The sequence below is a fragment of the Cydia pomonella genome, chromosome 18 (assembly GCF_033807575.1).
Source record: "Cydia pomonella isolate Wapato2018A chromosome 18, ilCydPomo1, whole genome shotgun sequence".
NCBI classification, from domain to species: Eukaryota; Metazoa; Arthropoda; class Insecta; order Lepidoptera; family Tortricidae; genus Cydia; species Cydia pomonella.
Genome location: NC_084720.1, coordinates 11,153,162 through 11,179,022, shown reverse-complemented (window position 1 = coordinate 11,179,022; position 25,861 = coordinate 11,153,162). Strand labels below are relative to the sequence as shown.

The 25,861-nt window shown below is 36.2% G+C and overlaps 1 protein-coding gene and 1 long non-coding RNA gene across 9 annotated transcripts in view; one reads left to right on the top strand and one right to left on the bottom strand.

The window, feature by feature from the left end:
• LOC133527392 (potassium/sodium hyperpolarization-activated cyclic nucleotide-gated channel 2) overlaps window positions 1-9,820 on the bottom strand; it is a 292,754-nt gene extending 282,934 nt beyond the window's left edge. For 6 of the 8 annotated variants that reach the window (XM_061864361.1, XM_061864365.1, XM_061864375.1 and 3 more), the window contains exon 1: window positions 9,671-9,820. The gene's annotated coding sequence lies outside the window, so the exon portion shown is untranslated. Of the gene's footprint in view, window positions 1-9,470; window positions 9,491-9,514 lie in introns of those variants that run through there. The other 2 variants (XM_061864362.1, XM_061864363.1) reach the window with 2 other exon arrangements.
• Window positions 1-25,861, top strand: part of LOC133527413 (uncharacterized) — a 152,706-nt gene that overhangs the window by 51,859 nt on the left and 74,986 nt on the right. The gene's annotated exons all lie outside the window — the stretch shown is intronic.

Genomic DNA, 25,861 nt, shown 5'->3' with positions numbered 1-25,861 from the left:
TTTGGTATATAAGGGTTTTTGGGGGTATACAATCTATCTAGATTAGTCTTATGTTTGGGAAAACGCATGTTTTCGAGTTTTCATGCGTTTTTCTTTCGACGCAGAATATGGTCACTAATTTCGTGTTGCCGGCCACTGTCCGTCTGGTCCAGCGGGTTAAGACGCGGACTGCTAAACGAGTGTTACGGGTTCGAATCTCGCCCGGTGACTAACTTTTGTTTTTTTTATATGTTCAAGTTATTATATAATTTTTTAATTTTTATTGTTTTACACAAGTTTAATTTAGTAAAAAAAAATGACCTATGTAATAAGAGAAATCGACAATAGATGGCGTTACTCTGTGACAAGTGCTGTAATGTTAAAATCGATTGTAAATAATAATAATTGTCAGTTCACATTTTACTTTTTAAGTTTATGTACATTATCACCACCATATTACAATAAATAGTTATAACCGAGCAAAGCTCGGTCGCCCAGGTACTATATTACTAACTGTACTAGGTTGCCTTTTTAACAAGTTGGTCCAGTCCATGGTTGCCTACATTTTATATAAAAATCGGTTAATCTAGGCGACCATTAACTGGACCAACTTTTTTAATACGGCAACTTTCAAATAAGCTTTCATTTGATATATCATACGATGAAATAACAAACAAAAATACTATCCGTACGCAATCTTACAAGGCAACCTACTTGAAATGTATCACTGTGAATTTTGTCTTACATTTATTTCTTATCAGAAATAAATAACATGAGGGTGCATATACCTTATAACGTATCTCTATATAACTATCGGTTATCAATATTAGCATTAGCGGTTAACAACAACATTCCCCTTAAAACAAATAACTATCGCGAGGAAAATACCAAGTCCAAACATCTGAAAAAAATCGGGAAAGAAAAGCTGCAACTGGCTTTTAAAATGGTACAAGGAAGGGTGGTCATCTGTATGAGAATGTGTTTTTTTTGTCTCTATTTGACCCAATGGTTAACTGGTAGAGAATGCCTTTTGGCATTAAGTCCGCCATTTGTGTTTTTTTTTTTGTTTGTTCAATAAAGTTTAAATAAATAAATAATATTCATGTAACGCGATAACGAATTCTACGTGAACGAAACCGCGGGCAATACCTATTATAGTAACAACAAAATAACAATTTTCTATTGCTATTAATTTAAAACACGCTTTAGGAATTTTTTTGATGGACCGTAGACGCAGTCAAGGGCACCCCGCTCCCCACTACCGTTGTTCGCTGCCTCCTGCCACAGCGCGCGGCGCGCGCAAACTTTCCGCGCGTTTGAAACGTAACGTATTTATATAAGCAAGGAGTGCATACATATCAGTAATGAGTGTCGCCGTGATTTTATATTTCTAAATTTTTGTTTAGTAACTGAGATCATTGTTGATGATCGATTATTATTAACTCTACAAACTTTAATTCAATATTAGCTATACTGCTTAACCTGAAATCAATATCTAGACAAGCACATTGTCTACATGTCTAACTTTTTACTAGAATACTAAGTTGATCGATAATATCGTAATTTTGCAATATCAGCAACTCTAATTCTATATTTACAAAATAACTCGTGTTTTTACGTTTACTAGAAAGCAGCTGTTCCAGATTTCTAAAAACTGAAAATTGTACATAAATTGAAGTGTTATTCGATATGCTAAAGTTTTCTGTAACTTTAATTCTATATTTACTTAGTTATTAGCAAAAATTAAAATATTTAAATATAACCGAAAGCTCAACCTTAAAATTTCTAACTTTTTACCAAAGTATTATTTAACATACTCCCAATGACATATCAAAAAAGAAAAAACTTTAATATTATCGAAACCCATTTTTGTTCAACCGCTGGTCTAGTCTGGCAAACACCGAGTATATATTACAATCGATAAATATATAGGACCGTCCAGCGCGATTCTAAAAATACGATTACAAAATTCTTAGATACTCGACATTTTTGCTTTTTATTCGCTTGTTATTTTATTTAAAACCTCAGTATTTTTATTGCTTTTAACTAAAATTGGTATTGAGACTAAAGAGGATACTCGTACGGGAGCTGAGATTTAAGTATTGTAGGTGAATATATCCGTTTCGCTAATGGAATCTGTTTGGCTCCTAAAACTAGTACCATAAGGACAACCCCAGGTTAGGTGAAAAATCCTGCGTAAAAATCTCAAAAAAAAAAACGATGTTTCGTACTCAACCTCCTCCTAAACTTAACCAAATGTAACCGAAATTGAGATCTAAATGGTAATGAAATTATCTGTGTCGGACTATTTTGCTTTTTAGTTTTTTAGGCTAATTGATGTCAGTTTTGTATACCATGCTTCTCTTTGCGGCCTAGTACATTAGGCCATTTTTACGAATATTTGAAGTACACGCCAGCGCCTTAAGAAACAAAAATATCAAAAAAAAGCAAAACTCTCCGACACAGATATTATTAATAATAATCTGTGTTGAAAAAATCATTGCTCTAGCTTCAAAAACCACGGAGGAAACAGTCGAGTACGTTTGTATGGAGAAATGACCACTCCTGTTGCCTCTTAAAGGAAACTTACAAAGTATAAATATTATAGCTATACGACAGGTACATTTTGAAACGCAGAATAAACTAAACACATAAGTAAATTAAATTTCAATTTGAATATAACAAAGCTTTAATGGAAAATAACAAAAAACACTAGTGTATGTTAGCCCTAGGCAATCAATCCATGCCATGCTCGTATATTTCGGAACCCATAAAGTGAAGTTATAGTTCTGCCCAAGCTGAAGGTAACTCGATCCCGATCCATTTATATTTATACAACCTACCAGTACCTACCAGTATATTTCTACAGATAGGTATAGGAATATTTTTTTATTTACCTATCTTTTTAACAGTAAGGCGGAACCTTCTAAGAAACAAAGACTGAGATGATTGATTGCGAGCTCTGCATCTGCAGGAAGGTATTAACAGCATTGTCTGTTTTGGCAATATAAACTATGTATTAAAAAAAAGAGTCATTTTTAAACCTTTTATCTTCACGCATATCATAAACCCTCTATGATGCATTCGAATTTTAAAATCTGTGAAAATGTTATCATTTATTGTAACACATTACATCAATATCGATTTTATAATAACACTAGCGACCCGCCCCGGCTTCGCACGGGTTACTCAAAACCCTAACAAATTGTAAACCCAATCTTTTCTCAAGAATCACCCTATTGATAGGTGAAACCGCATTAAAATCCAATCAGTAGTATTTGAGTTTATCGTGAACATATAGACGTGGTGGGGAACTTTGTTTTATAGTGTGTAAAAATATCCAAATTCTGAATAATAAAATAAATAAATATTATAGGACATTATTACAAAAATTTACTAAGTTCCACTGTAATCTTAATGAGGTTTGTGTTGTGGATACTTAGACAACGATATATATAATATGTAAATATTTATAAATACTATAATACATAGAAATCAATGACACGAATAAATGCCCTTACCAGGATTTGAATCCGGAACCATCGGCTTCATAGGCAAGGTCGACTTCATCGGTTCGACGACTGATGCCGCCTCTGTACTAATCAAGCACATATACGACGCCTGGGAACACTCGCTAGATGCTATAGGTGTCTTCTGCGATCTGTCCAAAGCATTTGATTGCGTGGAGCATGACACACTTCTACACAAGCTGAAGCACTACGGTCTGCCAACGGAAGCTCTAAGCCTTGTTAAGTCTTACTTAAACCAAAGAACCCAGAAAGTGGTTGTAAATGGAACGGAGTCTACTGGAATGACTGTAAAGCTCGGAGTACAACAGGGTTCAATTTTGGGTCCTTTTCTCTTCCTTGTATATATAAATGATCTGCCGAACCTTTTAAAACATAAGTGTGATTTTCAAAGTTGACAGGAAACTGAGCGATTATAGCCAAGTCAATGAAACTTTGGAAAAGGTACTAGAATGGTTCACAGCAAATAACTTACTTCTTAATGCGAAAAAAACGAAATGTGTCAAATTTTCGCTGCCGAATGTAAGAAAATCTGAAACTATCATCACATTAAATGGCGAAACGCTGGACCTTGTCGAGAATACGGTTTTTCTGGGCCTTACTTTAGATAGTAACCTGCAATGGGCCCCTCACATAGGTATCTGCCCTGGCGAAAAGGTTGAGCTCGGCCGCGTATGCAGTAAGAAGAATCAGGCAGTTTACTGACGTGGAGACAGGTTGCCTAGTTTACTTCAGTTACTTTCACAGTATTATGTCTTATGGCATACTGGCGTGGGGCAAAGCAGCTGACATAGAAACCATCTTAGTTCTTCAGAAGAGGGCAATCAGATCTATTTATAACATGGCTTCTCGTGACTCACTGAGAGAACGATTCAAGGAAATAGATATTCTCACAGTAGCTTCACAATACATACTACCTAGATGTGATAATGTATACGCATAAGAATATAAAGTCCTTTAAGAAACTGTCTGATATCCATATTTATAATACGCGAAATAAACATAAGTTAGTAGTCTCCAAGTTTCGTCTACAGAAAGTTAAAAAATCGTTCATGGGAAACTGTGTAACATTTTATAACAAAGTACTCGTACTCTTAGACGCATGGAACCTGCCCTATACTTCATTCAAGCAATACGTCAAAAATGCACTTCTCAAAAAGGGATACTATAAAATAGATGACTACTTGGGAGACACGGAATCATGGCCAGGTATCCAGTCTCAAAAGCTGTAATAGTTTTGCGTGCAGTGTCCCGGAGAGGCATATGGCGCTGTTGTTTCTAGCTGTTCAACCTTATGTATTAATGTTTGTTATGTTTTAGTTATTTTGATGACATTGACATATTAAATACATAGTAGTTATGTATTCTGTAGAACTAGTTTTAAGATTGTTAGCTTAACAGTCTCTTGACGTGAAACATGTATTTCATTATTTTTTTTATTTTTTTTTATTCTTTGACATTTGGAGAACCTTTACACCTCTAAATCTTATTAATGTCATTATTATTGTGTATTATTATTTTTCTCAGACCGTGGGGACCTTATACATCTCCAAACTTAATGTATTAACCGTGGAGACTACGTCTCTGTCATATTGTATAATATACTTGACTTGGTACATACTAGTTATGTATTCTGTAGCATTAGTTTATGAGACTGCTAGTTTAACAGTCCAGACGCGGTTTATTTATTTAGTATAAATTTTATTTTGACACTTGGAGAGACTTTACACCTCCAAATTTTATTAGTATTAGTACTCTGACATTGGGGACCTTTTACATCTCCAGATTTAATGTGTTTTTAACCATAGAGACTATACATCTCTATTGTATTGTAGTAATTGTAGTAAATGCTATTTCTGATTTCTGATGATAATTATTTAATTTAAGATTATTATAATGTAATGTTTACCCAGGTATTGGCTGTTGTATTTATGAATGTTGTTATGTATTTTTCATGTCTCTATATGATGTTACTATAAATGTTGTATTGACTTGTAAAAGAGCCCTTGAGGCCTACTTGCAGAATAAATTTTTGAGTTTTGGTCACCCACTTCTAATATTATGTAGAAGTAGAGATGGCATTTTATTCGAAATAAATTGTCAACTGCGAAGAGAACTGAAAAATTTCGCACGTTACCGGATATCGAACGATAATGTTTGTTTGTGCGCACATGTAGGCACCTAATGTTTGTCGTAGCGTGCGTGACCGCTGAAGCCGGCGCCCCCGCAGCCTGACTACGCGTATGTAGGATCCTACATCCGATATCGGACCGGACAATTTGAAAACGCTCTTATAGTTCAATGTTACGTGAAAAATGCTTCGAATAAAAAACTCTATTTGTTTTCAATGGAGAGAAATCTTGTAAAAGTTCATAGTAAACCGAACTCAGCTCACTTTACCAGTACCTATACAGGGTGAGTAATTGAAGTGGCGCTGTGCTACAGTGAGAGAAAATCTGAAATCAAGAGATGCGGAACTTTGTTCTTGGAGTAATAAAGCGGATCAAAAAAATCCAAGTCAAAACCGAATAAAACTCTACCAATCACTTGATTTTTAGATATTCAGACCCATGCATGGTCAGATTGGTCAGATATATTTATTTTTAAAGTAGCTTAAACACTTCTTTAACATCCTGTAGACTATATATTACAAGATAGCATAATGTTATTCAGAAACATGTCCGTAAAGCTGGACAGTTTCACTCTCGCAAAGCAAACAACCGTCGTATTTCACATATCATCTTGATATATTCTCTTACTGGATCTAGCTCTCTAACTAGCTTCTATATAAAAAGACTAACTAGAGTGATGACTTGGCAACTTTTACGGACGAATTATCATAAAAGATAATTTAAGGTGGTTTATACAGAAATCACGCCAAAAACGTTATTTTGGTGTTACATAGATAAAAAATATAACGTTTTTTGCATGATTTCTGTATGAAACAAAGTTTTTCTATCGATTTAGCACAAACGAAAATTCGAAAGTAGATAGATGCGCACATATTTATGTAGTAATAGTGTGTAACGACTTCATAAAACGCAATTGTTTTTTGTATGGAAAGCGAACCACCTTAAGACAATATACATTAACATTCAGTTATTGCGTAGGCTGAGTCCTGCTCACGTCTCATGAATCATCCTGTATAAGCCTGTGACAATTTTATTATCTCTATTCGAGTTAATATATGTTTTTTTTTTGTTCTGAAACTAAACGTTTACTAGGTATACTCGTAACTATTATACAATATCCTATCACAGATGAATAATAATACCTTTATATTTATTTGCGTTTTATTTATGGTTCTATGATCATGATTTTGCACCGCCTACAACTTATCTGCTTTTCCCAAAGGTTGACTGGTAGAGAATGCCTTATGGCATTAAGTTCGCCTTTTGTACGTTTGTATTTCTTTTCTGCAATAAAGATTAAAATAAATGAATAAACCTTGTTATAATTTTTGTATAGGGACAAGTCGCTATCACTAGAAACAGCATGCTGAGACCATCAATCAATATAAAAGAAAATCCCAAACAAAAATTATATTTTCCCGTATCGCCAAAATTATGTTAATACTTTTTACTTTTTTTGCAATAATACCTATTGAAATTCTGTCATTGATACCTAATATAATTGACATCAAATTCATTGCGATCAGTCGATCACTTTACAAAACGAAGCTTGTAAAGAATTACTTGTATTAATCACTTCTAATCGCGTAATTGCTAGTTTTATGAGACCATAGACGCCGAGCGACAATGTTCGCACAAGGTTCGCGCATTTTATGTGTTGCCGGAAATGCTTCCATAAACGTAAAGTAACGGCCACCCAGACCTAATTTCCCGGGGTAAGTTTCACATACTTAAACTTTTAAATAGTTGGCTATAAATTTTCTACTTCGTGTTGTTCCCCATGATGGCTAACACAATGTAAATAATATATGAACAGGCGCGACTCATCATTAACACCGTCTTAAAGGCTACAATGGACCCGAAGACCGCTATTGTTACGAACCCCTAAATATTATTATACACGTAGTCGCTAAATTCAGTTCATTAGAAGGATAAATTAGTGAGAACTGGGATGAACATATACATAAAAAATCATTTCATTGTTTTGTTTTTGTCCTCATAAACGTGACTGAGTAATGTAGGTAGATATTTAGGTTGTAGGATGTAACTATGCATGTCGAAAGTAAATCAAAAACTTATCTTGCAACACGACAAAAAAATATCTCTTATCTAAATATATCTATCTCACTAATACTAATACAAAACGTTGTTTATAATTTACTAAATGCGCAGTATTGATTCGGCTCACGTCTCCTGAATTACCCTGTATACATACATATACAGGTTATTTATTTGCTCACCTGCAATAATTTACTTTTACTATGGGAGAAATCCTGATATCGCGAAAAAAAATTTCTCTCGCATAGAAATATTAAGGTCAGAAAGCCAACATGTACCTATTATGAAACAGCCTTTTTTTCGCAATTTCGGGGTTAGTCTCATAGTAAAAGTTGTATTCACTCCGTAAATTATTGCAGGTGACTAAATAAACAACCTGTATGGCCTATTTTTCATCAACATTTCTAATAATTGATTACAAAGACTTCAGTCACCTACTGAAGCTTTCCGGTGTAATATTACTACACTACATCGAAGAACGTATCTTGTTCCATCAAAACATGTTCCATTTCATAAAACCCCGTCACAGACAGGCCCAACTATATCGAAATCTCTATTTCTTAAACGAATGGTCTGTAGCTTCTCAAAAGTATAGATAAAGCGACATCGCTTTTCTGTCACCAGCAGTATCATGATAAATGGTTATTTTCCTCGTCTGATTTTTTGTCCAACTGTCTTTCTAAGTCTCCCAATAAACGTATTTACAAAAAAATTGACCATACAAAACATATTATTTGTAAAACAGGTACTATTATTTTGTTCTTTGGCCTATAATGTAAAATTTTGCTTTAATGATTGTTTTGTATCTATGTATAATCTTTATTGTACATAGAAAAACAAACACGAAAAACATAAATAGTTACAAAGTAAATTAGATAGAACTTATCCCTGTATTGGATCTCTTCCGATGCAGAGATAAGTATTGAATTTTTATTATGTAAGTACAACCACAGGACATTCAAGATAAGTATTTCACTCATACTACAAAGAAATCAATATTTGATAACTTAAAACCTGTCTCAAGCTATACAAGAACATGGACAATCTTGCCGAGCTAGATATCCACGAGAAATCTCATAAGATTTAGGTCAAGTAAAGCGGGAATAACTAAACTAATATTGGTACATGATCAACAGCGGAGCTGAGTTTACTGTTCTGCTGTATTTAACAAAGAATCAGCAAGTAATTAAAAACCCAAGCTTCGCACAGGCCTACCATGAATAAAAAGTGTTATTGGCGGGCTAGTTTGGATCGTATATTGGTTAAATTATACGGTACCTAGTATCGATTTGGAGAAAAACGAAACAGCCTATAGATACACATGGCGCCAGCTACGTAGGTTTCCTATTTTTTATTAGATATACTTAAATATATCGTTCATAAGTCGTCTGCGAAAAGTAAAAAACATGATAATAAGAAACCGGAACTCTGCCAGAACCTTCCACGAGCGGGCAGAATTCTTCGCATTCGACCTCCCAATTAGGCAGTGCATGTGAACCTTTTTGCCTTCCGTCCCTCATTACACGTTTTGAATAGACCAGTATAACAGCAACTTTGGTGGATCTAGGAACTAAATAAAGCTGTTTTCGGCCAGTTAAATTATATACGACATTATTTTTCTGTTTTTAAGGTTTACATAATGATATATTTTAGATGATTGATGATCATTCTCATGCTATCATTAAAAAGTGTTTTTGCAGAAATGGTTTCTGAACCGGCCGATCCAGCCGATAACGGTCTCAAGCACAGGCTTGTGTCCCGTTACATAACGCACCTGCCGCATGCCAATATTCGCACTCGTCGATCACCGGTACTTACTGCATCGATTATGTCACCTCTCCAGCTGACGATTATTGCACAACGAACGTGTTAGCCGAACGCGCGATTCGCTATCGAGCCACTACGCGTCGCGCGAACGCACGCGCGATTTAATCGGTGTTACGTGGGGTTGGTGGAGGTTAGAGGCAAACTCACCGTGTGGATGGTTACATAAGTCGCGTGGCGGGAACGAGGACACGTGTGGCCCCTCCGGGGCTTGTGGCGCGACTAGCTCGGGCGCCGCCCGCGCCCATTGAGGCTCGCGGGGCGCCCGCCGCCGGCCACCCAGACGCGATTAGACAGCCTTCACGTGCGCTCTCAGCCGGGGGGCTAATAAACCTTACGCATTCATTCCACCATTGCACTTTATCGACAGATGCAATAAAATATGTACATAACATTTATTCCTTATACTATATTTTATCATATGACAATCGAATAAATCCGCTCACGACAGGTATTTTAGGGTTCCGTACTCAACTAGTATCCTTTATAGTTTCGCCATGTTCGTCTGTCTGTCCGAGGCTTTGCTCCGTGATGGTTATTGCTGGAACGTTGCAATTTGGCATGGATATATATTAATAACTAAATCCGAAAAAGCCGTAAAAAAAAATGAAAAAAAAAATACCTACCTATCTCCCCTACACATAAAGCGGGGATGTCATTTTTTTTTCGCTTTAACCCTATAGTGTGGGGTATCGTTGGATAGGCCTTTCAGAACGAATAGGGATATCAAACATATTTTTTTGATAGCACAAATATTTTCGGAAATAATCGCGCCGAAAAAAAAAAACATGTGTAACCCAGAGGGGGTTCAATTTTCCAATTTTTTTAATTTATACTTGTTCCAATGCAGGACTACTTATTGATGAGTTTGTTGTTTTGTATTGTATTGTATGTATTGAGATGTTAGTTTCCTTTCAAAGTCATAATGAACATAAAAACCTACTGTTAATGTAAGAATAATAAAAATATACATACTTTTTAATATGAAATATGTATATTTTTATTAATTTATTTCTTACCTCTTCATCATTATAACACGTTTATTTTTTAATATTGAATATAGAAAAACCGTTTTTAATAAGTTGTCTGAATGGAACGGAATAGCTGGCGAAACGCCTGTCAAAGAAGAGGCGTTTTTAGGGTTCCGTAGTCAACAAGGAATGAAGGAACCCTTATAGTTTCGCCATGTCCGTCTGTCTGTCTGTCTGTCCGAGGCTTTGCTCCGTGGTCGTTAGTGCTAGAAAGCTGAAATTTGGCATGGATATATAAATCAATAAAACCGACAAAGTCGTACAATAAAATCTAAAAAAATAATTTTTTTTAGGGTACCTCCCCTACACGTAAAGTGGGGGTGAAATTTTTTTTTTGCTTCAGCATTACAGTGTGGGGTATCGTTGGAAAGGTCTTTCAAAACTAATAGGGGTCTTCAACAAATATTTTTTTATAAAATAAATATGTTCGGAGATAATCGCTCCGAAAGAAAAAAAAAATGTTGCCCCCCCCCCCTCTAACTTTTGAACCATAGGTCCAAAAAATATGAAAAAAATCGTGGAAGTAGACCGTAAGAAAGACATTAAATGAAAACTATAGCGGACATGATCAGTTTAGCTGTTTTTGAGTTAACTTTATATATATATATATAAAAAGACTTACTTTAATTAGGTACTGATTATGCACATTTGCCTATTTGTTTAACTCGGGTGAAAGGTACCGTTTCATCCCTTGGTTAACAATTTAGTATACTTTAAGCTCCAGTTTAGCTTATTGTGAGGGAAGAGTAACTACGGAACCCTACACTGAGCGTGGCTCGACATGCTCTTGGCCGGTTTTTTTTTCTTACTGCAAACATGTTTTAAGTGTCCAAAGGCGACATTCGATATTGTTTTCATACAATTTAAATATACGATACACAAATAATCGTAAATAATGATACTTAGGTAATAATAATTGTTATTTGTAAATATAGCCTTTACACATAAGATAATGCTATAAATTGTTTGTTGTTGTTTACTAATATGCAATAGTTTGTGCCAATAGGAAATAGATATTCATACCATAATTAGAATAAGTAAACTGAATTGGACTGTGTATCTCGGTGAGGACTGTCGTGGAGGAAAATGCATGTTTTATGTGTAAGTTAGTTTTACTCTGTTTGTTCTTCTAATAAAAGAAAAAAAATAGTACAATGTTTTATATTTACAATTATTTCTGTCGTATACAACATGCAAAAAAAATACTTGTTGTTTTTCTTATGTTTTCGTAACTGTATTCAAAAACGACGTACGATACACGTGCGGAAATGTGCGCACTCGTCCTGAGTCTTGTCACTCGCCTACGGCTTGTGGCAAGATATCTCGGTACTCGTGAAGTAATGACATACTTTCCGCACTAGCATCGAAATGTACTATAGTATGTTCAGACATGCAGTCTCCGATTCCAAGTCCTAAGGGAAAAATCATGGAAGTCTTACTTAAATTACTGATTATGCAAATTTGCTTTATCTTGTTTAGTTTCCTCGCATTCGATATGAAAAGTAGTGTTTACCTCAGGTGAAAGGCACCATTTCTGGTTTAACCTATGGAACCCTATTTAAATCAACTTATTAATAAATAAGTATATTAATAACTTAAGTGTTTAAATGATGCTTAAAGAATCAGATTGTTTCTCACAAGTCAAAATATTAATTCATAATTATTCAAGGTTGGCTGTTGATATCTGTTAAAAACAGGGCACGTGTATATCCAAAAATAAACTTGATAACTTTATCGGGTTTCTATTATTGACGCCTTTCTAATGGAAATTGGTCGACGAGACAGTTCAGGTTCGGAAACCAGCCCTAATTTTAGTGTGCTGTTGAGTATGGTACTGGAACCCTAAACCTGAAGACATTCATTCAAGGGACAGTCTCCCGCGTATTGACATACTCAAAATGGTTGTTGTCTCGATACAGAGAAACTGCTTTCACTAACAATGCAAAGGTAGAATTCCCCGCGTAAAAGGACAAATTCGATAGTTTTGAATTCTTATTATAAAATTAAAAGAATGTTACAGATTCAAAAACACAAAAATTGCCCTCGACGAGGTTAAACAATAGTGATTGATTGAATGAAAATATTGTAGGCATCATTCAGGGTGATTAAGGAGACATTAGCAGGATCAAGCTTGCGCATTCAGTAAGTAAGAAGACTGTTTTGTACCAGTGAGATTAAAGTTTCTTTATTGGTTATTGTAAAAAAATAAGGATTTACACTATTTACGAGTCACCCTACAATTAGACTACTTCCGTCAAAAATATCGATAGGTACAGTCATTCTGTAACAGTTAAACAAAAGTGATGTGTTTAATTATACAACAACTAATACTGTAAAAGATATACTTTTGATCATGAGTTTTAGAAATTTATCTATATATGGAAAAGTTATCCGGGATGTCAGATACTTTTGGCGCGTTGTTTCATCCGCTATTATTGATGCTGACTGTACTTTTTGTTTTATCCGTGTTAAGTGTAAAAAATTTATGCCACACGTCATCAGTCTTGTTACTTTTGAAAAATCGTATCTCACTGATGTGCCGACGGAAGCTTTCCAGGGAAATTTTCCACAAAGGAAAGTTTTAGAAATTTCCCAGATTTTTGTATGGGGATTGAAACTTCCCGAAACTTAAAATGGAAATTCCTTATATTTCTGTGAAAGGGTCAATAAATTTCCGAGAAAATTTCTGTCTTTTAGGAAACTTTCCGCAACTTGCACATCGGCAAATTCTCACTCAAGTGTGACAGTTTATTTTATTCATAATGTAAGTACTCTGTGATAATGGTTAAAGAGCTTTTATTTTTATTAATTAAGTGTTGTAGGATGTCCTTGCCAAAAAGTAAAAAAATAACAAAACTGGGAATAAGTGTGATTCAGTTTTGTAATAACTAAAAAACTTAGCCAAAGAAGCAGAACGTCAATGATGTTTTGACTATAGGTACAAATAGTACAAATGATCCTAAATTCAGTAAAATTTTCTAACATAGTAAGTACCGCATGATCCGTAAAATTGAACTTAGTTCGGTTTGATTTCGCTCAGTTCGAACTGTTTCATGATATCACACTACGTGCAAGTTATTTTGTCACCTAGCATTGGAGTTTCACGGAATTATTCAGGACATTCTGGCATGCAGCCCGGTGAAACTGACAGTGTCCCCCATTCCGAACTTTTCGAGGTTTCCAAGCCGTAAGTAGGTTACGTACCTAAATGGTAAAGTTTTATTGGCGTTTTGTCTCTCGCTTTCAATGGAAAGGTTTCGTGCTGAATTCTTACTTTGTGTGACATTTTTGATGTATTTTTACACTGCAAAATATATCTATACTGACGTCATAAAAAGGGGTTAATATATCCTGCCTGAAAAAAACTACCTATAAAACAAACGTTTCTAAAAATTAAACAAAGACCAAACCTGTATTCCTTTTAGACTCTTACATAATATAGTTTGGCTTAGGATTGTCTCATTTCAAACATAGACCAAGAGAATCTTATTATCTTTGTATTCTTTGTCTTACGCTAATACTAGTACCCAAAAGAAAACATCATAGTTTTCCTGGTTCTTACTAACTGACAAGTTGTGTTTGCCAGACAATAAATACTAAACAGGGGGAGAGGTCCTCCGATACTTTTTTTATAAGGGAGGACTAATAAACAACTTAACACCTTACGCTGCAGTGCTGCGCTTCATAAGGTGTTGGTGTGCAAGCTTCTTAGTAGACGCGCTAAGCTACGGATTTATAAGACCGTGATCCGCCCCATCCTGATGTATGGGTGTGAGGCTTGGACACTAACACTCAAGGAGGAGACCAGCCTTCTAATCACAGAACGTACCTAAGTAGTTAAGTAAGATTCTGGGACCCGTCAAAAGAGACGATGGCAGTTGGAGGATCGGAAAGAATGCCGAAATATCTATTAGCCAGGCCGAATATATTAGGTAAGACCAAAGCACCTCGTCTCCGCTGGCTTGGACACCTCGAAAGGATGGGTGACGATCGGGAAGTCGAAAGGGCTTACTTGGGTCGACCAACTAGACGCTGTCCTGTTGATCATCCTAAATATCGTTGATCGGACAGAGTGGAGGCAGATCGCCGTGGACTCAGCGTCGGCGAAAGCTGGCGTGAATTCGCTCTGGACCGAGAAAAGTGAGCTCAAGTCAACAATGCCCTCCACAATTATGTAATTCGTAATCCGTAAAAACGTTTTACTTATTTATTATAACTCGTAATATTTAATTCACTATTAATAAAACTTCAATATATAATAATAGTATTAATTAATAGTTAGTAGTTAATGTATTTTTTTTATTTACGAATAAAGTTTTACCTTTCATATAAAATAAATAAATAATGTTTGATTCAAAATAGAGGCTACCAAGCAATGCTGAAATAATATTGCCCCCAATCGCCAATGAGAGACTCTTTTAATGGACTTTGGGGATTGTCATTCATTTATTCACTTAAATACAATGTAAGTTTACAGTATGTCATCACACCAAAGCACTTACACGCTAAATTATTAATTATACATAAAGACAAAATATTTCAGAGAGAGAAATAGTCAAATAAGAAATTACAATTATTTATCGTTCACAAAAATAATAATAATAATAGTCCAGTAAGTACCTAGACTTGGCTCACGAGATAACCGCCATGTGGGATGTTGATTCGACGATCATTGTCCCGATAGTCGTTTCAGCGAACGGTCTCATAGCGAAGAGTCTCGACCAGCACCTTGAGAGACTCTCGTTAGGTGGTTGGATCAAGGGTCAGATGCAGAAGGCGGTGATCTTGGACACGGCGCGGATAGTTCGGCGGTTCCTCTCTTTGCAGCCCTGACCACCGGCAGCTTGGGCCCTGCCCCGCTGCTGGCAGCACCCTAGGTTAGGTTTTTTACAATGTGTTTATATGTGTTTTGTATTTTTTTTAAATGTGTTTTTATATTTTACTTTTATATCCATATTGTAAAAAACCTGTCTATGAAGTAAGAAAAATAAAGGAAATAATAATATTAAATAAAGATAAATAAATAAAAACTAATAAAACAAATCATGATTCATTCAAATTATTTTAGGAACTGTTTGGCAATACAACATAATTGGGAAAATTCTCCGGCAAACATGTCAGCCTCCTCGTACTGAGTGAGCATTAAGTGCAGTTAAGATATTGCGCGCGCGGTAGGAGCGTGTCGAGCGTGGCACGTGCGAGCGAACACGCGCTGCAACTGGCCCGGTCGGCGGCGCGGCGCCACCGTCACGCAGTTCTTATCCTGGGGGACCCTCACTGGAACCACCAATCTGATCCTCTCTAGCACAGCTGGACAGTCCACTCTGTGGTGTACGACAGAAAGATAGTGGACTAACAACAACAACTTCCTCCTCATCTGAAGCGTGTCTAGCCCAACCATCCCGGAGACAAACAATGAAGGGTACAGGTATGGATAATACCCGTAGGCTTTGCGATACAACCAGCGGGCGAATTTACGCTGTACTCTTTCCGCCATCAAGGAGTATTTAGCCTCGTAGGGATCCCAAATAACAGCCCCATATTCCAACCTACTACAGACATAGGCACTGTATAGAACCACAGCGACTCCGACATGGAACTGCTTCGACGCCCTCATGACGAAGCCTAGGGTTTTACTAGCCTGCTTACAAATACCAGTTACATATTTATGGAAATCAAGTTTAGTATCTAAGACTACACCTAGGTCCTTAATTTCCTGAACTCTTTCCAAACCAACATTCCCCAGGCTATAATCGGCTAAAAGTGGCGAGCGCTTACGTGAGAAGGTAATGACCTTGCATTTTACTGTATTAAAAGGCAGCGGGTTTTCTACACTCCATTCAGCTGCCGCATTGATTAAGGTTAAAGTATATTCTTCAACAAATTAATCCATGAAGCCCATCCTACATGATCGGAAATTAAGAACCGGAATCACACATATACACACGTACACATAATAAATTCAGATGCGAGGAGTCTTTGTCTATGGTATCCGAATTTTTATACAGAAGACCCAGATGCTTCATACAATATTCTGGATTATATTCTTAATTTATTCCATAACCATAAAATTTCAGACCGCGTGGAATGCGCCTGAAGCTTCACTTCACCTACTCACAGTATATCAAACTTCTCATTCCCAGCCAACTGTGTATATAAATGATATCCTTTTCATTTGATTTTGATTTCTATTAGATAAAAAACAGAATTGGATAGAAATAGATAAATATCTGTTCCAGTATTGATTAGTAGCTTATTTTCACCAGTTATTATTATGGAGACTGTACCGGCTCCAAACCCAAAGTGAGTTAATTATGTATCTCTTTTCCTATTGTACGCTTCATACCCCCATAATCTTTTAAAGCGTTCCGTGACTGTGCATATTTTTTTTTGTTCCGGGAACACAAGTGGCTCTTACATGATTATTCGAGTGAATCAGATACATTACCCTCATTTCCCATTCTCTTGTTTACGTGCAAATGTGAGCATCTCCGGGAACACCGGGCGTCCTGTGATGGCAGGTGATTATGGACATAATCGAAAGTAACATGTCAACGTAGTACCTTCTGCCGTGCTAATGATATTTAAATGCAGTAATCACACTTGAAAACTCATGCAATTGTTTATCTTGTTGTCTTTTAATACGTTTTTTTTTATATTTGTATAGGGTCTAATATTTTTAAGTCCCTATGAATGCTGATTGCGACAATTTTTAAAGTACTCCGTGCCCAAATGGTGATTTATATTGAATTATTTTTACTTAAGTACCTACAACTTAGTCAAATTATGTAGCTTGGCCGTTTAGAATTGATTGGAATTGTTCAGTTTGATCGCTTCGTGGATGGTTTATAAAAACGGTTTGATTCAGCCTGATAAATCGGCTTGTGGACGTCGCCATCTAGGTACGTCGGCAATTTGAAGCTCGTCGACGTTATGGCAAGAGAAAAGTAAAGTTTTTGGTTGAAGAAATGACACTTTTGATACTGACTGATCGGTGTCGTATCGCTGTGACATCTTATAAGCATTGTTTGAATTGGGCCGTTCCGTATTGAAAGCTTGTGAAGTTAGGGCTTGTAGAGTTACAAGCTTGGCTCTAGATCTAATAACTTTTTGAAAGTGTAATACTCTCAATATTAATCCTAAATTATGCGATGAAAAAAAAGTATTGAGACCAGAACCACCTCTGTTAGTTTAATACATATATACTATTAAAAATCCTAAAATATGTATCTGGAGCATCTTTTATCCAATATGCCTTTTTTACTGATTTCCCATACAAACATCAAACCCTTTTTCCCTAACGCACTTTTCTTCCCGCTTTACACCCTTACGGGGTGATTTTGGGGTTGAACACTATACTATATCCTTCCCCATATCAGAAAGTATCTACATACCAAATGTTAACTAAATCAGTTCAGCGGTTATTAATCCCCCATACAAAACTGCACCCCCCCCCCCCCCCCTTTTCAACCCTTTAAGATCAAAAATAACAAGTTTTTGAATTTTTTTGTTGTTTGTGTACTAATACTATCCTATATAGGTATAACAAGTTTCAGCTTCCTAGGACTTCAGGAAGTACCCTAAGGGTTTTGATGATCATCAGTGAGTGAGTGAGTGAGTCAGTCAGTGATGAAATCGGGGTTTTTTAGATATGAATAATATCTAAATTATAAGAGCTATGCAATTGAATTTTTTTATACTTAATAGGTCCACTGTTGACATTACTTATATATCCAGAGAATTTTGTTTATCATGTATAATCCAAAGACAAGTTATTATTATGAAGGTTCAGAAAACAACAAAGTGCTTCGAGAAAAGGTAGGTAGTGCCCTTGCGCTTCGCTTTGCTCGTCTTGGCGGGGGCGCTGCCGTGCCCCCAGATAAACGTGCCGCAATAAAGTTATTGCGAAACATTATCATGAAAAAAATAATGAATGTATAATAAAAATACAAATTAATGATTGAAATTAATGAATTTGTGTAATAATGTCCTATAATATTTATTTATTTTATTTATTTATTTATTTAATGATTTCACAGTTTTTCGAGTGGTGCAAAGTTAGCACATGAGTTTCGAAGCCGCATACTTGGTTATACGGTACTAGTAGTGGCCCTAACCACAAAACAAGATCAGAACTAGCCGTTAATTAATGTTCGATATAACTGGCCTAACGTGTTATTGCCCAGTAGAATTACATTTTGCAGACGTATTTGCAACACCATCTAGCGTCGAGTAGTAAAATTAATGTTCACATACATGAATAAAATAGCTACCGCTTGAGTCATGAGATACGAGATAGTATTTTGTAAAGTTAGAAAGATGTCGTTTGAGAGCTCGAGTTCGAATCATTACAAACATAAATATGAATTTCATTATTACTTATAGAAATAAATCCCCAAAGGTAAGAATGAGGATTTTTATTCGACACTTTACAAGGCTTAATACTTATTACCACATCAAAATGTTAATGTCGCAGTCGGATCGTATAATCCGCCGTATTACATTATGGCTAGCCGTTATCAAAAACAGGGCCGTTTTGAAATGCGGCGGTTCAACGATTAGCCGGATTGAATGCGGCTGAAAGAAATTCCGCCGGAATGTATTCGGCACCAAACGTTCTTCAACACGGCTAGCCGTAATGTAATACAGCGAGTCATTAGCCGCCTTTTTGACAGTTTTTAGTTCCCATTTTTAACACTCGTGACGCTGTCTGACATAACAACAATTTTTATTTAGTATATAGTAACTAAGATAGTTCCTGTTTGACAAGGAAAATCCTTAGCATTTCTTATTCAATTTGATTTTCATTTAAACATTGTTTTCATTTGTAAGTATGGTCACCCTCCAATCTAAATAGTAGTACGATGCAATGCGGCTAAACGTGGGTCGCCTTATTGATGCACGTATCACAATGATAATCTGGCTAATCGTTGAACTGCCGCTTTTCAAAACGGCCCTGTTTCTGATAATAGCTAGCCGTAATGTAATACGGCGAATTATACAATCCGACTGCGACATAAATACAATAACTTGTAAATAGGTAACTGATTTTAAACCTCATGCGAATCATACGCCTTCTTGTAATCAATCCAAACGGCTGAGAAGGCCTACCTGTTCCGTCGGATTTGTTGGCAAATGGTCATGTCTATGAGGAGGAGCTCTTTAGTACCACGGGACCCAACCCTACATCCATTTTGAGTGGAGGCCAAAATTTGGCACGTTGATTTTTGCTCTCAAATGGATATAAGGAGCTTGTAAAGTGTATTAGGCAAGCACGTGACGGATCTATAGTTCTTCGCTTCCGTGGTAGTGGTACTACTGTAGAGCAGGAAGGTGACACCAGTTATTAAGGAAGTTGGGATTTTGATTTGGTTTTTTCTTCTGAGTTTTTTTCGCCCTAAAGAAACGAAGCACAAATAACACATTTTTGCGGCACAATGCACCTATTAGATGGTGTAGGTCCTCAAGCGCTTGAAATCACATTTAAGTGTCATCATCATCATCCTCCTAGCGTTTGTCCCGTACTGTGACGGGGTCCGCTTTCCTACTTGTCTCCTTCCACTTCGCTCTATCCTGGACGTCTTTTTCCGCTAACTCACAGCCGTTTAAATCTTTGGCGATGACATTGCGCCAACGCTGCCTTGGTTTGCCTCTCCTGTTTGGGCCTGGTAAGGCAAAGCTATGGGCTTTGTTGCCTACGTATTCTAGCGGCCCTCTTTTGACATGCCCAAACCACCTCAGCCGACTTTCTTAGAGCTTATCAGCGATGTCTCTCACTCCGAGGCTACCACGGATGTGTTCGTTTCGAACCCTATCAATCCTGGAGACGCTTGACATCCTCCTCAGCATCTTCATTTCTGCCACATGGATGGCTTGGACATGTCGCTGGGTTACTGGCCATATTTCGCTGCCATAAGTAATGACCGGCCTTATGATGGTCTTGTACACGAGGCCTTTAATTTTTATCGGTATTTTACTGTCGCAGGCTGTAGTGACCTCTCTCCACTTTAACCAGGCGGCCGCAATCCTGTGTTGAATATTGGTCTCCAGTGATCCGGAATCGTGCACAATGCTCCCGAGATATTAGTATTGGTTGCATTTCTATACTTGATGGACAGGACGTCAACCAATATTGGCTCGGAGTCTGAATCGGGGACATTACACTCCATGAACTGCGTTTTTTGACCACTCAACATAAGACCGCCTCTCTGCAACTGATCCACGACAGTAATAATTTTTGTAGCTCTTCTCGGCTCTCGGTACATACTGCCACGTCATCCGCATATATAAATGTCCACCGTGCCTCGTTCTGAGCACCCTCCGTGAGAGTATCTGGCTTAACACCGACCCCTGATGAACCCCTTCGGTGACTGGTATTGAGCGGGTTACTCCCACGGTGGTCCTGATCACTGACCTGGCTTCCCGGTACATGTCGGCTATTACAGTGACGTATGCCTCGGGGATGTTCTTAACCACCGAAGACACCACCATATTGTTTCACGAGGCATGCGGTACATTTAAGTGTAAAGCTAAGAAATTAGAAAGGAACAAAAATATGGCGTAGTTGCGAGAAGTTGCGTAGTGACGTAGTTGTGAAGCTTGTAAATGTTTTGTGTGAGAAAAGTATTTAGGGAAATAGCGGACTTAATTTCGAAGTTTGTTATACGTATAGTGTTGTTTTATTAATTTCACAAAGCAATAAATACCATTTATAGTGCCTATATAATCTTCCAATAGTTCCATAAAATAGAAATAGATAAATGAAAATGCTTATTCTGAATAGATTTTATTGTTGCCAGTAGATTCTAGTTAACATTTCTTGTCGTAAAGTTATTTTAATACTCTTGAACAACATTTAGAAATATTTCAAGTACACAAATAAATTACTTTTTGACACATTTACAGGTGGGTAAATAGAAGACTCACTTAAACAATTTAAATTTACATTCATAATATTACTCTATTTCTTTCTCACTCTCTCATTCTCTGATATTCCCTATTAATCTTGCCCGGTTGGTCTATTATTAAATCCTCAGACCTCGTGCGCAAACTACGAGTTTACATACTTTTTAACTGAACCAAGCGCTGTCGTTAGAGATTTTAACTCAACTCTACTTTGCGGAAAACCATATAAACAACAATAATATTTCTTTGTTAAACCTTGTAACATACATATAATAACTTGATATATTGTGGATTTACAAAGCAATATTATTATTTTGTTTACACTACACTTAAATCGGAATATAAACCGTGATTACCTTTTATATTGTTTTTATTGAGCTCCCGTTAAGTATAGTGAAACTAACCGTGAATCATTCAAAACTGTTATTATTTTGTTCAGTTTATTTCTAATGTAGGGTAAAACGTTGATTGTTTTTATTTTCATTAATATTTATTATACAGCGTTTTTATATACGACCACATAACTAAAGGTATACTATAATTAACATACTTTCATAGGTTTTATAAATAACAGACGACTTTTGTTTTTCCATATAAAATAATTCAGCAAGCAATGTATCACTAGGTACTTTGTTTTAACTCAAAACGTCGCATTTTATGACGCGACGTCACAACTGTCACAAGTGACGTCAGTCAGTGTCATAGTGATGATGCACAAAATTTATACATTGCCGATCCAAATATTTTCAAAAATTAATTATGCTAAGTTAAAACGAAATTTAAAACATCTTTCAAAATCGTTTTATATCACTAAAACCTACGTTTAGTTTAAGTTTGCGGTTATGTGAAAAATACACACTGTATAATATGTAAGTATAGTTTGTCAAAGGACGATCTCATGTCAAACATAGACAGAGAGAATCATACTATCTTTGTTTTACACCAGTACTAGCACCCAGAAAAAAGGATGAGTATAGTTTTTTTTGTGCTTATTTACTGACAAATCGGTTTGACCAACTATAATAAGTCATGGATGGACGATGGATGAATTTAAAATAATGAAATAAAATAACAAATACAACGTCATTATCGCCCGTCACTATCTATGTTATATTAATAAATATTATTTATAGTAATTTAATTACGTACGGCCAACCAATTTGACTCCTAGGCCATGTCATAATGACTTCTACGACAGTGCTTATTGAGTGATGCATGTCATGTATAGAGTAGTTAAAGCGACAAGGTTCTATAGTGGCCTAGGATTCAAATTGGTTGACTGTACATAAAGTCGGACCCGGTTGGTTCGAACATTGTTATAACAAAATGTAGAATGTCATCAAAAATGTATATATTTTCATGACACTAGAACATTTATAATGACTAAATAACTTCATGCCTTATTTATTCTAAAGTTTGTGTTATCATTTCAGCTTCTAGAAAATAGCAATCGGAAATAATTATAGTTATTTGTTCATTTATTCATAATTTTACCAGATGTTACATACAGATGATAGTTGATATGTACAGGAACGTCACTACAAACGTAAGATGTCCAGCGGGAATGGGTGATGAGTTTCACGTAAATGTTGGAGTTCACCAAAGGTCAGCTCTCAGCCCGCTTTTATTCAACCTCGTTATGGACTACCTCACTTCTAATATCCAGAAACCAACACCTTGGAACCTTCTTTACGCAGACGATGTTGTCCTCATCGATGAAGAACCAAGAGCACTCCAAAGAACGCTGGAAGGCTGGAGGTCATCCCTAGAAAAAGCGGGATTAAGAATAAGCAGAGAGAAAACTGAATATATGCACTGCAAGTTTGCCAACAGTAACTCCCAACACACTTTACACCTGCAAAATACTGCGCTTAAAACCGTACAAAACTTTAAGTACCTAGGCAGTGTAATAACCAATGACGGTTACATTGACAACGACGTAGTGCATCGTAAAAGTACGGGCTGGCAAAAGTGGAGGGAGCTTACAGGAGTACTCTGTGACCCGAGGATGCCCATCCGCAGGGCAAAGTGTACAAAACTGCTGTCAGACCAGCATTGTTATATGGTGCAGAATGTTGGCCTCTCAAGAAGCAACAATCCGACCAACTTCACGTCGCTGAAATGCGAATGCTTAGGTGGTCTGCAGGAGTGACACTCATGGACAAAGTACCGAACCGTTACATCAGAGGCTCGTTCAAAATAAGACCCATACAGGACAAGCTAACAGAAACACGACTCCGATGGTATGGTCATGTCATGAGAAGGCCGGAGGACCACATGACTAGAAAGGTGCTCGAATGTATGAAAGAACCGAAAAAGAGCGGACGACCCCGACTTACATTGATTTCCGTAGTTAAGAAAGACCTAGAGAATAAGAATATTGACCCAACGACGACCCGGAACAGATATAACTGGAGAAAATTGATTAGGAGAGCCGACCCCAAATAAAAATGGGATAAGGCCAGAAAAAGAAGAAGAAGACTGGCAGCTACTTGACCAGAAGGCTGGCAGCTACTTCGGCCAGAGACTAAGTCTGGCCATCCAAAGGGGTAGTAGTAATCTAGTCTGGTAATGTTAGTAATTGCGTCGACAAATGATTAAATTCCGTTATTTAATAAATATGTTGTAATGAAGTCATATCATGTTATATTTTGCCATAAAATTACGCGTTTCCTTTTTTCTGTAAAACTAGTGTAAAGTTTGCTTAAGCGGAGTTTATTTATCTCTAAATCCGTACTTTTATGGTCGTCCAAAACACGACAGTAAAGGTCATCAAACGTTTTTAACTATAACTTAGTAACACTTATAACAGCAATGCAGAAATCTCTATGCTTGTTTTTAAGGGTGTTAACTTGAAAACTTCTTGATAGACAATTGGAAGGTAATAAATATAACATATTTTAAATCAGTCTTTAAAAACAGGTACCAAGTACCAAAGTCTGAAAAAATATACATATATTATTATGTATTATGTCTCTCCCAAATTTTAATTATTTATTATATAATAAAAAAAAACTCACAGTTTTTTTTTATCTAGGTAATTCATTATAAAACCTATAAGCATGCATTATAAATTTTATAATCATTTTATACCATAATTGACAAGAATTTGCACACGTTTCATTCATAATATAAAATTGACATACTTAATTCTTGGTTACATACATCATTATATCAATAATAATAAAAATTAGCCATATTATTAATAATAATTAACTAAAATTGTTTATGTGTGCAACTTTTTAGGGGAAAATTTGCAAATATATTGTAATATACCAAGTTATAACATCGCAAGGCACCTTAAGATGCCTTGCTATAGATATTAAATATCTTACAGCAAGGCATCTTAAGGTACCTTGCGATATTATAATATATATTAGGGTATCTTACGAGATACCATAATATATATTATAGTCTCGTGGGTGGACTCCGTCAATTGGTACGTAAAATATATCGTTATATGCCTTGCTATAACATATCTTCTGATATATTATCGCTCCGTCTGTCTGTGACGGGCTTTAGCTTCAAATCGTCGACCTATAAAATCAAGTAATATATAGGAACCTATATTTCACAATATTTACTAACAGTAAATACAATGTATAGATTGTATATGTACCTACATATATTATGCGATCATAAAGAAATAGATACCGAAATAATATATATAAAAACTCTTCTTGAGCATCAGAAAAAATCTATAGTATTCATTTAGATTAGATTTGTTAAACTTATTTTAATGTTTATTACGGCTAAGTAGGTACATAGGTACTAATTCTCTCGCGATAGTACGATGAAAAATTTGCGTTATACTTGAGAGCGAAGTTGTTTATTGTAACCAGTCGCATCTAGAAACCCTCGTTACACTCTAGACGCCACTTTTTGAAATCTCTCGCTGTCTCAGATCTCATTATAAGCCTGAGAGATAAACAACAACTTTGCTCCCTTATGTAACGCATAAATATTTTTATTTAGTATTAGGGATATTTAGGCAAAATCAGTTGATCGGTAATGCCATAAGATATTTGATAAAATGCTTAACAAAAAATAATTCGTATACTTATTCTATATATTTGTTTACCTTTTCATAAAGTTGAAACGCTGGTAACCTAGCGGTAAAGACGTGCGAATTACAATTCGGAGGTAGCCCTAGGGGTTCAAGCCCCGGCTTGTATACCAATGAGTTTTTCAAAAGTTACGAACGATGAATTTTTTGATATTTACCAGTCGCTTTGCATTTAAGAAAAACATCATGATAAAAACGGACTTATCCCAATAAGGCCTAGTTTCCTAGTGGGAAAGTCGGATCAGATGGTGGTCGCTTTCGTAAAAACCAGTGCCTACGCCAATTCTTAGGTCTTAGTTGCCAAGCGAATCCCAGGCTCTCATGAGCTGTTGCAAAAAG